Source organism: Erinaceus europaeus, chromosome 17 (genome assembly GCF_950295315.1).
Source record: "Erinaceus europaeus chromosome 17, mEriEur2.1, whole genome shotgun sequence".
Taxonomy (NCBI): domain Eukaryota; kingdom Metazoa; phylum Chordata; class Mammalia; order Eulipotyphla; family Erinaceidae; genus Erinaceus; species Erinaceus europaeus.
The window spans coordinates 17,077,194-17,092,310 of record NC_080178.1 but is presented as its reverse complement, the minus strand read 5'-3'; the positions used below and the strand labels follow the sequence as shown (position 1 = coordinate 17,092,310).

Below are 15,117 nucleotides of genomic sequence, written 5' to 3'. Positions count from 1 at the left end.
CTCCTTTCTACTTTTCAAATTATTTTATAGATCCATATCCCATCTAGGTATGCATGTCTGAATCTAACCACACTTCCTTCTTTCCTTCCATCTAGCTTAGTAACTATCTGTCCATCCACCCATTATTTGCTAAGTCGGAGGCTGAAACCAAGGGGTTCTATTCTTCAAAGAGCTTATAGTTTGGTGAGTGATAAATTGTGCAAACAGAAAATAATTATGGTGGGATGCTGGCTTTACAACCTGTACCTACACTTACTAAGTGTCCCTGTGGGAGTCTAGGCAGGTATTTCAGAGGAGATACTGAAGGCAGATTTTCATGGAGAAGAAGGAATTCACCAAGTGTTTCAGAGAGGGGAAGAAGAGGTGAGAGCTGAGCATGCAGTGAACAGCAGTGAGATGGGCTAGCACGCTGGTGAGGAGTGTGAATCCAGGTGGGTTCAGTTGGATGGTCATCTATGCAGGATGTGAGGCCCTAGGAATGGCTTGGGAAAGGTAACCGGGATACCACGGAGCCCACTGAGACAGGAGGGAGGTGGAATGCCCTGCAGGCCTGGACTCAGTTCCACCATGAAGCAGACCGAGAGCAGATTGGTGGAGTGGCCAGAATCTATTTGTAGCAAGAAGACAGGCAACAGTTGAGGCTAAACCCAGCCAGGGCCACACAGGGGTGATGGGGTAGAGAGTCAGGGTTGATATGGTTCACTTGGGATAGAAGAGAAAAGATAACTGGGAGAATGGGGAGGAGCCTTTGACTTAGTTGACAGTAATGGAGGACAGTTCTACTTGTGGAAATTCTGCAGGTTGCATATGCGTGGTGGCATACCAGAGTGTAACAATGTTCTAGCTTAATGTAAAAGCAGAGCAGGGACAACAGAAGGGATATTAAAGAGTCCCATGTAAGCTTCACCCAGGGCTCTGAAGTGGCTCTCAGATCTTCCCTTGCAAATTGAGAGCCTGATCCCTTCATGCAGTGTAAACTGCTTTGTCTGAATGAAGGATGAAGAGGAAGAAGATCTGAGTTTTGAGCAAGATCTTGCAAAATCGAGGGGACAGAAGTGGTGAGGAAGGACTTGCCTATCAGTCATTATCCTCACCACCACTGTTTAAGCTCTTGCTCTTTTTCATGGATGCTAGGGCACACATTGTTTCTTTTCATCTTTTTTTCCAAGCCTGGGAAACCAGGATGCATCATATAAAATGTGACACCATAAATCATAAGTGACATTTACTAGCAGGGTTTTCATTTTCTTAGCTCATAAAATAATGGTGCAATTAGAATCCACCTAGTCTTAACCTAAGAGGAATACTGTGCAAGGCTCTCTGCTAAGAGATGCATACAGTCCACCCATGGCCACCTTGCCTCTGAACTGCATGGCTTCACTACATGTAGATTTTTTTCAGTAATAAACTGTTTTTTCTTTCAAAGATCTTAAATTGTTTCTTTCTCTTTCCCTTTCTTCCTTTCTCTTTCTCTCTCTTTCCTTCTTTCTCTCTCTTCCCTTCTCTTTCCTTCCTTCTTTCTTTTCTTCTTAAAGAGGGAAGGGGATGGGAGAGGAAGAGACACCTGCAGCACAGCCTCACTGCTTGTGAAGCTTCCCCCCTACAGAGAGTGAACAGGGACTTGAATCCACACCCTTGAGTATGATAGCCTCTCTGATTCTTTCAGATCATAATCTTTTCTTGCCTACTGCTTGCTTCACTGGAAGGATGTAGTACATGATGTGTACTATGTGCAGACTACCTGTTCATCAACTGCAGTTAGTAGTTAAGTTTCAGGGGCTGGGGGTCAAAAGTTGCACATAGATTCCCTTTCTTCTTTTACTTTCTATTTGCTTTTTTTCTCCCTTTTCTTTCAAGCAAAGTAACATTGTCTTATAGAACTGCATGCATTTGGGGATGTAGTTTCATCTTTTTTCTTTTTTCAAGTTATGTATTTGATTTGATAGGATAGAGAGAAATTAAGAGGAGAGAGAGAGAGAGAGAGACCTGCAGGCTGGGGGTCGAGTGGTAGTGCACCTGGCTGGGCTGAGCGCACATGTTACAACGGGAAATCATGCAAGTTCAAGCCTTGGGTCCCCACCTGCAGAGGGAAAGCTTCACAAGTGGTAAAGCAGTGCTCCAGGTCTCTGTCTCTCTCCTTCTCTCTCTTCCTCTTCCCTCTCAACATCTGGCTATCTCTATCCAATAAATAAATAAAGAGAATGAAGAAAATTAAAATAAAGAGGCACCTGCAGACCCGCTTTACCACTCTCAAAGCTTCCCCTCTGCAGGTGGAGAGCAGGGATCTGAACCCAGATCCTCACACGTGGTAGTGTGTGCACTCAACTAGGTACACTACCGCCAGGTGCTGACTTCATCCCTTTCAAAATATGTCTTACCACACACCCTCCACCAAAGTGTCCCTGTCCTGCCACCACTGCCTGCTGAGACCCTCCTCTTTGGTGATGCCCCCGCTATAGTCAGAGTTCAAGGGCCTGGTTTTACTTAATGTTGCCTGTTCCCTTGCTCCACACGTGAGTGACATCACCCTGCCTTTTGTCTTTCTTGTTCTGCTTATTTCACTTAACATGACACCCTCTGGTGGTAGAAAATGACAAGATCTCATCTTTGCTTGTAGCTGAGTAACTGCCCCACTGTGGATTTCCACCTGCCGGGGGGGGGGGCTGTGTACCCCCCCCCCCAAGTTATTTGAGTGGTCCCTGTCTACACTCTTCATTTACTCTTGGCAAGGAAGCTTATCATGGCTCCCCAATGGTAGTGGACCATTTCCCAGAGAAGTGCAGGTCTGGAGTAAGACAGTCTCTCTTCCAGGTCATGGATATATATATATATATATATATATATATATATATATATATATATATATATAAGAGGGAGAGAGAGAGAGAGACTCACTTAATACTTTTTGTTATTTTTAAAGTTTGTGATTAATAATGGGTTACAAGATTGGAAGATTACATGGTATAGTTCCACACCACACCTACTACCAAAGCTCTATGTCCCCAACATCTCACCTCCCAAAGAGAACCACCATAGTTTTCGCAAAGTCTTAGAGACCTTCTGTTTCATCTTCTTCTTTGTTGTTGTTGCAAGTTCATGTTTATCAGATCTCTAGATTCCACTTATGGGCTAAATCATCCAGTGGTTGTCTTCTATCACTTTATTTAAATAAGCATAATCACCTCCAGCTCCATCCATTTTGTCCCAGAGGACACAATATCATCTTTATTGATTGTAGCGTAGTATTCCACAAAGTGCATATCCCATGACTTCTTTTGCCAGTCATCTGTCCATGGACATGTAAGTTGTTTCCACTCTTAGGCCATTGTGAATAATACGACTATGAACACAGGGGTGCATATGTCCCTTTTGATTAATATTTGCATGTCCTTCAGGTAAATGCTTAAGAGTGGTGTTGCTGGATCATAATGGAATTTCATATTTGTTGAAGGACTCTCCATCCAGTCTTCCAAAGGGGCTGCACCAGTTTGCTTTCCCACCAGCAGTGGAGCAGAGTTCCCTTTTCTCTACAACCTCAGTCCACCTGTTGTTTCTTGTTTTGTTGACGTAGGACAGTCTCTCAGGTGTGACATGGAGTCTCAGTGTAGGTTTCACTTAAATTTCTCTAATGATAAGCAGAGTGGGGCTATTTCTTAATATGTCTGTGGGTCATCTGTATTTCTTCTTTAGAGAACTGTATTCAGTTCTTTGGTCCACTTTTTTGGGGGGTGAGGGTTTTTTTTATAGGTGTTTGATACTCAGGACCTTTGACAGCTTCTTGGAAACTGCAACTTTCAGTGAAACATTGTTTAGCAAAAGCACGTTTCGAATAATATACTTTCATTCATTTTTCTAAAGTCAGTGTTACAGTGCGGTGACATGGAAGGAAATGGCATTATTTGAGGACTTGTTATCCTTAGAGGTGGAGTTGGATGTCAACCAGTGCATCTTCTGACATTGTGCAGGACAGGAGCACATTGGGGGGAGGAGTAGAGGGCAGTGAGATTTCATTTCCACAGCCAGCCTGTGGCAACCAGGCCATGGCGACCACCATCGCCCAGCCGGCATCCTTCAACTCTGCCTCCTGCCTCTGGGCCCAGACTCTGGGATTCTTTTGTCTTGCGCAGGAGAGCCAGGGGTCTAAGGTCTACACTGACCTTCCTCTGCTGAGAGAAAGAGGCTGAAATGAGATCTCAGGGGAAAAGGGCAGGAATGCTGAGCCCAGCCGTCTTCCCTCACACAATGAAGATTTGCTTAAATGAGAATTAGGAGTTGTGCTAGTTTTCCCCTCTCCTGACAGTCTGGGTAATAAACTCATCTCTGGGGTTGCTGGAAGGCCAGATTCCACTGACGATGGGAGGGAGACAACTCTGGCCTCCGGCTTCCAGCAGGACCTAGAAAGTAATTTGGTTATTGACAGGCTCCGCCTGTCCTGCCTGACACACAGCTCCTTCTAGTGCAGTGGCCTTTCATTTCATTAATGTGTGACATTCGACCAGGCTGCGTGGCTGACAGGCGCACCTAACATGAATCCATGTTCCTTGCAGCCCCCTGAGCCTATAAAAGCTCATTATCAGTTCAGAGCCTGTGACTGGAATCCCTGGCTCAGTTGGGCGAGAGTGTGAGCCCAGGAGAGTTAGTCTAAAGGATTGGGTCTCCCAGGCCATGAGTAGGTGGCCAGAAATGCCATTCTGCAGGCAGAAGCCTGAATTTGCATCCATTTTATGTTACATTTTGAGGTTGTTGTTGTTTTTTTAATTGACTAAAGACAGAAAGAAATTGAGAGGAGAGGGGGAGATGGCAGGAGAGAAAGAGAGACGCTTGCAGCACTGCTTCACTACTCTTGAAGCCTCTCCCCTGCAGATGGGGACTAGGGGCTTGAAGTGGGGTCCTTTGCATGATACCGTGTGTGCCCAACTGGGTGCACTATCCCAACCTGCCTCCCCCCCGATTTAAAGTTTTATCTGGAAAAGGACTCTAGTTCTGGGCATCTGTTCTTTGTGTATTCCAACACACCACATCTATGTGTGTGTACCTATACATACATACATGTTCATGCATGTGTATGTGTGTGTATACCAGGAACTCCCTCCACCCCATTTTAGCCATATTCTAACCCCCATGCATGGGTCTCCTGGGATGATACTGTCTGTGTTAGGTTCTGCAGCAGAGAGAGTCCAGTGCCTTTCTGAGCCTGGAGTAGTGTATCTCTGAGCTGCAAAGCAGACAGGAGCTCAGTGCTCCCCTGTGAGCCAGGCTAGCCACCCACAGACCTGAGTTCTAGTCTCCCTTCTGCCTCCTTTTGGCCCTCTGCCTTGAGGTTCCTAGAGTGGTCTGAGGAGGGAGTGAGCATGGCCTTTGTTTTCACTCCAGGCCATGTGTCACCAGATCAGGGCTTCCTCTGTCGGGCAGGGCTGGGGAACCTGGAGGGGTGGCATGGGGCACTGAGGGCTCTGAGTTTGCCTATGGTTTCTTAGCTGTGTGTGTGACCCAGCCAGTCCCCTGGGCCTGCACCGTAAGTTTGGTGCTCAGTTTTCACCCAGTGAATCTAACCCTTCTCCCAGCACCTGGGGAGTTTTCAAGAACTGACAAGTAGGACAGGGGTCAGCCAGCCGACAGGCTGGGATTCTGGTCCCTTCACTCTGGGGCTTACTATTTCTTTTCCTTTCCTTTTTGTCCCTAAAGATGTATTTTATTACGTATCTGGTCTTTGAACACCAGATTTCAGATGGATAAGTCTGGCTAATGAGCCCTGGTGATAATTTCTTGCCCTTATTTTCTTTCTTTTTTTTTTTTATAAGAACTTACTTTTTTAATAAAATAAAAAAAATCAACAAGATCATAGTATAAGAGGGGTACAGTTTCGCATAATTCCCACTACCAGAGTTCCATATCCCATCACCTCCCTTGAAAGCTTTCCTATTCTTAATCTATCTGGGAGCATGGACCCAGGATCATATGGGGTGCAGAAGGTGGAAGGTCTGGCTCCTGTAATTGCTTCTCTGCTCAACATGGGTGTTGGCAGGTCGATCCATACTCCCAGCCTGCTTTTATCTTTTCCTAGTGGGGCAGGGTTCTGGAGACATGGGGTTCCAGAGTACAATGGTGAGGTCATCTGCCTGGGGTAGTCAAGTTGTCTTGCCCTTATTTTCAAAACAACTCCAAAGGCCTCTTGATGGCCTGAGGAGGGTGGGGTCCCCACGCTGGGCTGATTAACTTCCTTGGAGAGAAGCATCCAGTGATGGCTTACACTCTGGGTGTCTTCGGGTGAGTGGGTTGCAAGCTCTTGGCTGGCTGGGGAGAGTTGAGGGAGTCCCTGGGTCCCAGGTGGCCATTGTAAGGGTCTCTGTGGGGCCTTGCCACCCATGGACACCCTGTCTGGCTTCCTTACTTGCTGAAAGGGAGGGAGGGAGCAGAAACCTCAGGCAAAGGGCACCATGAGGCTGGAGGGGACTTCCAGGAGCCAATATGCCTCCTGAGCCCTCGTCTTTATTTATTTAGTTAGTTTTTGTTGATTTTTTTTCTTTTTTCTTTCTATTTATTGCTGGTAGGGTTACCACTGGGGCTCCATGCCTGCACAACAAATCTACCTCTCCTGGTAGTCTTTTTTTTTTAATTTGATAGGACAAAGAGAACTTCAGAGGGGAGCAGGAGATAGCGATGGAGACAGAAAGACACCTGCAAAGCTGCTTCACCACAAGTGAAGCTGCCCTACCCCCTGCAGACGGGGAGTGGTGCTCAGACCAGGATACTTGCCCATGGTAACGTGTGCTTACCCAGGTACACCACCACCACCTGGCCTATTATTATTACTACTATTACTATTATTTTAAAACTACTTATGTTTTAAATTTTTTAAGTATTTATTTATTTATTCCATTTTGTTGCCCTTGTTATTTTATTGTTGTAGTTATTCTTGTCTTCCTAGTTGGATAAAACAGAGAGAAATGTGGCGCAAAGCTCAAGGACCGGTGAGGATCCCAGTTTGAGCCCCCACCTCCCCACCTGCAGGGGAGTCACTTCACAGGCGGTAAAGCAGGTCTGCAGGTGTCTATCTTTCTCTCCCCCTCTCTGTCTTCCCCTCCTCTCTCCATTTATCTCTAACGTTCTTCTCGCCATGGTCCTATCTAACAGCGACAACAACAATAAAAACCAACAAGGGCAACAAAAGGGAAAATAAGAAAAAAAAAAAAAAAAAAGAACAGAGAGAAGTGGAGAGAGGAGGGGAAGACAGGGAGGGGGAGAGAAAGATAGACACCTACAGACCTGCTTCACTGCTTGTGAAGTGACTCCCCTGGTTGTGGGTAGCCAGGGGCTCGAACCAGGCTTCTTGTGCTGGACCTTGAGCTTTGTGCCACCTGCACTTAACCCACTGCGCTATCACCCAACTCCCAGAACTACTTATTTTTATGAAGGAGATGTAGAGATAAAGGTAGAGCAAAGCACTGTTCAGCTCTTATTTATGGTGGTGTTGGGGATTGAACCTGGGGCCTCAGAGCCTCAGGCATGAAAGTCTTTCACAGAACCATTATGCTGTCTCCCCAGCCCTTATTATTCTTGTTTGCCACCAGTGTTATCACAGGGACTTGGTGTCTGCATGACTTCACCTTTCCTGGGAGCTTTTTTTTTCCCCTGATAGGTGAGAAGTAGAAGAAGAAAGAGAAAAAGGGAGAGAGAGAGAGAGAGAGAGAGAGAGAGAGAGAGAGAGAGAGAGAGAGATGGGTAGAAAGAGGAAGGGAGGAGGGGGAGACATCTACAGCACTGCTTCTTCACTCTTGAAGCTTCCTACCTGTAGGTGGGGAACGGGGATTTGAACCTGTACCCTCCTGTGTGGTAATGTGTGCATTCTATGCATGAGCCACCATCCAGCCCCAGGCCTGGCCTCTTCAACATGTGCTTCTCTGTCTCATCCTAGGGTGGATCCTGAGGTCCCCACTGGAAGGAGTGCTAGGGAGAATTCCGAGTCCACTTCAGGAGCAGGCACAGTGGATAAAGGTAGGACTTGGCAGCTTTGCTTCTCTAGGAAAGGGGGTCTAGTCTCCCTCCTTTCTCCCCAAGTGTGAGAGTTCTCAGTTCATGCTGGGGTGCAGGACAGGCCATGAGTAACCTTGCATGTGTCCCTTCTCCTTGGCATCTGTTGCGGGAAGGGAGGAGCAGAAGTGGTGTGTGAGGAGGGAGAGGCACTGGGCTGTGGTCTTGATTGAAGCTGTTGTTGTGGCTGCGACACCCCTCCCCATGGACCCGTAAGTGAAGCTGAAGGCTTGGACAGGAAGGAGCCCTCTCAGGGGATATAGGCGTGTGGTGGAGGGTCCAGCATGCACTGGGACCCCTCCCCCCAGCCCTTGATGGTCTTGAGATCCTGGAAAGGAAATACCTACCTAGGGTGACCACTCCCTGTACTAATCTCCCTTCCAGGACCCTCTTTTGGGCACTTTAAACCCACAAGTTATCATGCCGAGATGGAGCTGAAAGCAGAAAAGCCTTGATCTGCTTCTGGGCTCTGGATGTTCCTTAAGCGAACATGATCTGGACTGGTGACAGACTGAGAGGCCTCATGGGAGGTTCCTGAATGAGGAGCTAGGAGGTCTGCCTTCTGCTCCAGCCCGTGTCACCATGGTGCCTTCCCTGTCAGTCTCCTCCTTGGGTCTCACTTGCTCATCTGTCAGACGGAGCAGTGGTGCCCAGGATATCTTCAGGGGAGGTGGGGGGGGGTGGGCCGGGCTCTCTTGTGCCGGCCAGGGAGCTGCTGGTGTTCCATAGGTGTTGGGGGACCTCTCTCCTTCCTGGGGTCTGGGGACCAACCCAGGGGAGACTGAGTTCCAGCTTTGTCATTCGGGAAAGAGTTCTTTTGACTCAAGGCAAGTGATATAAATCCCTGACAGCCTTGCTTTTCTCATCTGTCAAATGGTCAGATCACAGGGAAATGGCTCAGTGGTGGAGCGCAGGACTTGCACATGCAAGGACCTCAGTTTGATCCCTTGCACCACATATACCAAAGCGGTGCTCTAGTCTCTCTCTCATTGTCTCTCATGAAATAAATAAATAAATAAATCTTTAAAACATGAAACAAAGGTGGTGGTGTGTCTGCCTAAGCACACACACTAGAGTTCACAAGGACCCTTGTTTAACCATCACGAGCAGTGAAGCAGGGCTGTGATGTCTTTCTCTCTCTTCTCCTCCTTCTCCTCCTTCTCCTTCTCCTTCTCCTTCTCCTTCTCCTTCTCCTTCTCCTTCTCCTTCTCCTTCTCCTTCTCCTTCTCCTTCTCCTTCTCCTTCTCCTTCTCCTTCTCCTTCTTCTTCTTCTTCACCAGAGCACTGCTCAGCTCTGGCATATGGTGGTACAGGGATTGAACCTGGGACATTGGAGTTTCAAGGCAAGAGAGTCTCTGCATAACCATTATGCTTTCTACCCACTGCTCTCTATCTCCCCCTTCCTTCTTAATTACTTTCTGTCTCAATTCAATAAATAAATAAATAAATAATACTTTAAAAAGGAAGGAAGGAAACAGGCAGATAGCATGCACCTGGTTCTGGGGGTTTGAAAAACCAGGAAGCCACCACCAACTCCTAGAATAATGTGACACCACACACACACACACACACACACACACACACACACACACTCCCACCAACCACCAAGGTGACCTCTTGAAGAGGCTCTGGTTCTTGGAGCAGAAGAGGAGGGTGTTTGTGAGCTAACAGTAGGGTTACCCTGGAGACACATACCTCTTTCTGTGCTTGAACTAAAAAGGGCTGAGAGTGGGGCCTGGCTTGTGTCAGCCCTGACTCCCTTGTGTGAGGCCTCCTGGCAGGAACCTTTCTCCTGAGCCTTTGTCCTTCGGCTCATTTTCTTTGCAGATAACCACCAGTTTTCCCACCCTCTAAGAGCTCTTTATAGGGAAGGACAATTCCAGTAAAGGACTCTGGATCCACCTCTAAGACCCAGCAGGATTCAGCCCCAAAGATGGAGCTTCCTGCCCCAAGGACACTCAACAGCACCCACAGTGCCCACCCAGGAGGCACTCACCCCTGCAGAGGCCAGCAATAGCACACACACACACACACACACACACACACACACACACACACACACTGTGGTCTCCAAGGTGCCAGAGTCACCCACAGGACATCTTTTGGCATTCTTGGCAGTGTACCCTGTGTGGACAGAGCACCTTGCATGTCCATCCCACAGTGCCCTTGTTCACTTCCCCACCAGCCTGGCACAGAGCTTGGAGCTAAGGCAGAAAGGAAAGTCCTTGTTGCTCCCATCTCCCCATCAGCCCCCCCCCCAGCAGGATAAGATGGCTCAGGCAGTGCTAGGGAGCACAGATTCTTCCCCTGCTGAGATCTGGCAGCACAGCAGGAGACAGGAGGCAACAGGCAGAACCTCCTGAGCCCCAGTGTATTTCTCTTCTATTGCTGCTGCTCTTGGTGTCACATGTAGGAGTCCATGGCCACATCCAAAACTCTGAATATTTAGCCCTGTAATTTTTTTTTATATAATGGTTTTAACTCTTTCCTCCACCTCACTGATCCTTTTTGTGTAGACGTTTGTATACAGAGTAAGGTAGGGTCCTGTAGCACCTAATGGCCTGTGGATGTCTGGCTGTTTCAGCTTCACTTGCTGCAGATATCATTTCCCCCTATTTAACAGTCTGGGCACCTCTACTGAAAATCCGTTGGCTGTAGATGGTTAGGTGTGTTTCTGGACTCTTGTTTTTTTTAAGTCTTCTATGTCTATGTCTTTACGCTGGAAACACGTCGGCCTGAGTGCTGTAGCTTTGTGTGTCCTGTCTGAAAGAACTTTACCACCTTCCAAGCTCCCCAGGGGATGCCAGTGTGCAAACATGATTGAGCACTGACGGCTTTCTAGAGGAAAGTCAGAAGTAGGAAGGGAGACTGGTTGAGATTCCTCCAGGGCAGTGCAGGGGGAGCAGATGTGGCCCTATAGCAAAGCCACCACCGTGGGGAAGAAAAGGGACACAGAGGTGAGGAAGGAAGGTATTCTGATACTCCTTGATTCCAGGAAAGCCTGGGAGATGCCAAAGGTGACACTGGAAGTCAGGGACACAGTTGATCTTGATTACCCCCTACCCCGGTATAACTGGGTCTCAATCACAGCTCTGTGTGTCACTTCTCTGAATATTCTCGTTGCCTCTGTTGGTGGATCTAAATTCCTGGCCAGCTTCTACAAAGAGGTGGACAGAGACCAGATAGATGTCAGAAGAGACTTAGAGGCAGCTGAATGAGTGGTGTGCTCTCCACCCCAGAAGTCCAGCCAAGGGGACTTCAGTGTTTGTCTAACTGCCTCCAGGGACCTAGGCTCCTGGGTGCCAGTGCAGCCTGCACACCTGGGGCTGGTTATGATAGGCTGAGGGGTCTCTGGAAACCCTCCTGCCTGCCTTTGGGGGCAGCAGCACCCCCTTTTCCTCCAGACCTTGCTCCTGCACCCCCATCCTACTCCTTATATACTGGCTGAATGGTAGTGGTTACTGCTGTCTCCCTCTCAGGGTGCTGGTGTGTGTGTGTGTGTGTGTGTGTGTAAGTGTATGTGTGTGTATATGTGAGTTGTGTGTGTCTGTGTGTGAGTGTGTATATGTGTGTGTATGTGTGTGTGTATGTATGTGAGTGTGTGTGTGTGAGTGTGAGTGTGTGTGTGTGTGTATGTGTGTGTGAGTGTGTGTGTGTGAGAGTGTGTGTGTGAGTATGAGTGTGTGTGAGTGTATGTGTTTGTGTGTGTATGTGTATGTGTGAGTGCGTGTATGTGTGTGTGTGTTTGTGAGTGTGTATGTGTGTGTGAGTGTGTGTATATGTGTATGTGAGTGTATGTGTGAGTTTGTGTGAGTGTGTGTGTCTGTGTGTGAGTGTGAGTGTGTGTGTGTGTGTATGTGTGTGAGTGTGTGTGTGAGTGTATGTGTGAGTGTGTGTATGTGTGTGTGAGTGTATGTGTGTGAGTGTGTGTATGTATGTGTGTGTGTGTGTGGTGTGTGTGTGAGTGTGTGTGTTTGTGTGTGAGTGTGTGTATGTGTGTGTATTTGTGTGAGTGTGTGTGTGTGAGTGTGTGTGTGTGTGTGTGTGTCTGTGTGTGTGTGTGTGTGTGTGTTCCATCATCTCCCTCAGTCCAGATTTTCTACTTCTGATCATGGAGCCAAGATGGCTCTGGGTCCTATGAGTCCTGGTTGGATTTGAAGTCTCATTTTCCTGTTGAGCAGGTATAAAAAGGCTTTCCTCTCTCTACACACATTACATTTCTCATCATTATTTCTAAAGCACTTTCAGACAAAGAGAACTAGCTTTGGTATTAAGGGAGTTTCTGGATATAGTTCAGCTAGTAATTAACATGGGCAGATTAGCTCACTAGCTTTCCTACTAGTGGGCAGGCAGTTAGAGGCAGGAAGCATTTGCCAGCTTCCTGTTAAGCTGGGAGCCAAGGAGATGGAGCAGTGGTGCAACAGACTTGCATGCTGGAGGTCTTAGAAGTCCCAGGTTCAATCCCAAGAGCCATGCTCTGTTCTCTCTTTTCCTGACTCTCATGAAAACAAAGAAACAAAAGAAAACAATCAAAATTTAAATAGGTCCTTAAACCAAAATCAGATCAAAATGGATCAAAGATGTTAGACCAGAAACTCTAAAATATAGAAAGGGAAATGCCAGTGAGACATTGTAGGATCTTAATATCAAAGATGTATTTGGAGACTTGAATTTGTGGGCATGTGAAATGAAAATAAGAGTAAATAAATTGGATTATATCAAACCAAAGAAACCTTTTTACATAAAAAGCAAACTACCCAAGGATAACCAGGCAATTCAATAACTAGGAGAAGATATTTACAAATTAGACAAATGATTGATATCAAACATCTAAAAAGAACTGGAACACAGAGGGCTCTGAATTTCAATTCTTCTAGGATCTAGAGCAAGAGGAGAGCAAAAAAGAAAGGAAGGATGCTCAGAAGTAGTAGGTGTGACCTAGAAAACAAGAGAAGGCAGGCTCACAGAACAACAAGGGCAAATATAAGAAAGTATAGATAGTTGTAGAAATAATAGTCAAGATGGGGACAGGCAGTATAATGGTTATGCAAAATGACTCTCATGCCTAAGGCTCCAAAGTCCCAGCTTCAATCCCATTGTACCACTAGAGCTAGTCAGTGCTCTGAAAAGAAGGGAAGGGAAGGGAAGGGAAGGGAAGGGAAGGGAAGGGAAGGGAAGGGAAGGGAAGGGAAGGGAAGGGAAGGGAAGGGAAGGGAAGGGAAGGGAAGGGAAGGGAAGGGAAGGGAAGGGAAGGGAAGGGAAGGGAAGGGAAGGGAAGAGAAGAGAAGAGAAGAGAAGGGAAGTAAAAAGAAAAGGGAAGGAAAGGAAAGGAAAGGAAAGGAAAGGAAAGGAAAGGAAAGGAAAGGAAAGGAAAGGAAAGGAAAGTCAACCCATACCTGTGATCTTGGGAGAACTACTGCAGTTTCCAATAGAGGGAATGGGGACACAGAACTCCGGTGGTGGGAAAGGTGTGGAATTATACCCACTACCTTATAATTTTGTAAATCAATATTAAATCACTAATAACAATTAGAAAAAGAAGAACTGGTACAGCTTAACTAAAAGAAAAGAAACAATAACTTAATTTTTAAAAAGTGGGTCAGAGAACTAAATGGGCAGTTTTCTAAAGAACAGACATACATGGCCCACAGACACGTGAAGAAATGCTCCACTCTACTTATCGCTAGAGAAATGCAAATCAGAACTACAGTGAGATACCATCTCACACATTCAAGAGAATGACTTCCATCAACACACCAGGATATGACATTCAAAGTTGTGTAGAAAAAGGGACTCTGCTGCACTGCTGGTGGGAATGCAAACTGGTGCAGCCCCTTTGGAAGATTATATGGAGAGTCCTTCAACAAATGAAAATGGAATGCTGGGTGCCGGGGGAGCGGTAGCACAGCAGGTGAAGCACACGTGGCGTGAAGCACAAGAAACAGCATAAGGATCCCGGTGAACTGGCATAAGGATCCCAGTTCGAGTCCCCAGCTCCCCACCTGCAGGGGAGTCGCTTCACAGGTAGTGAAGCAGGTCTGCAGGTTTCTATCTTTCTCTCCCCCTCTCTGTCTTCCCATCCTCTCTCAATTTCTCCCTGTCCTATCCAACAACAATGACAGCAGTTAAAAAAAAAACAATAAACAACAAGGGCAACAAAAGGAAAAAATAGCCTCCAGGAGCTGTGGATTTGTAGTGCAGGCACGGAGCCCCAGCAATAACCCTGGAGGCAAAAAAAAAAAAAAAAAAGAAGAATGCCTTATGATCCAGCAATACCACTCATAGGCCTCTATCCAAAGGGACATACAGACCCCATATTTGTAGCTGCATTATTCACAGTGGCCAGAGTGAAAGCAGCCTAAATGCCCATCAACAGATGTCTGGCTAAAGAAGTCATGGGATGTACACTCTACAATTAGAAAGATGATTTTGTGTCCTTTGGGACAAAATGAATGGAACTGGAGGTGATTATCCTTAACTAAATAAGTAAAGAGATGAAAGAAAAGTACTGGGTGGTTTCACTCATGTGGAATCTAGAGAACTGATACACATGAACTTGCAAAAATAAAACAAAGCAACCTCAGAAGCAAGCAACCCTGCTTCTGGCTGTGTGGGGTACATGCAGGTTCCTCATTATGGCTATTTCCTGCTCACTTAGCCATTGTGGCCTCGGGCCAGCCTTGTGCACACCATAATCACAACTTCACAACTGAGGCCTGGGCCTTGATGCCTCTTGGCCATTCCCTCCCAAAGCCTCCTTCTTCTCTCTGGGTTGTTCTGCATGTACTGAGGAGAGTCATTCCAGGGCTGGGCACCCACCATTGCCAAGCTGATTGAACTGTGTCCTGAGATGTCTCCTCTCCTTGTCCAATAGATTGACTTAAACTTTGTAGAGATGTTTGAGGTTCATAGCAAAACCGGAGGAAGAGGACAGAGAATTCTGCTATCCCCCCCCTCCTCCCACATGTGCAGCCTCTGCACGCATGACTGACACTCCAGTACAGGGAGGTGCCTGTGTCCCAGGTAATGTACCTGCATTGACACACCTTTACCACCCACCGCCCACAGTTCACATCAAGGTCCACT

At 46.9% G+C, this 15,117-nt stretch overlaps 1 protein-coding gene across 4 annotated transcripts in view; it reads left to right on the top strand.

Annotated features, from left to right (window-relative positions):
• The window catches only part of TSPAN18 (tetraspanin 18), a 142,035-nt gene that overhangs the window by 22,440 nt on the left and 104,478 nt on the right, over positions 1-15,117 (top strand). For 3 of the 4 annotated variants that reach the window (XM_060176550.1, XM_060176552.1, XM_060176551.1), the window contains one exon: positions 7,952-7,995. The exons of the other annotated variant lie outside the window; for it this stretch is intronic. The gene's annotated coding sequence lies outside the window, so the exon portion shown is untranslated. The remainder of the gene's footprint in view (positions 1-7,951; positions 7,996-15,117) is intronic. 4 annotated transcript variants of the gene reach the window in all.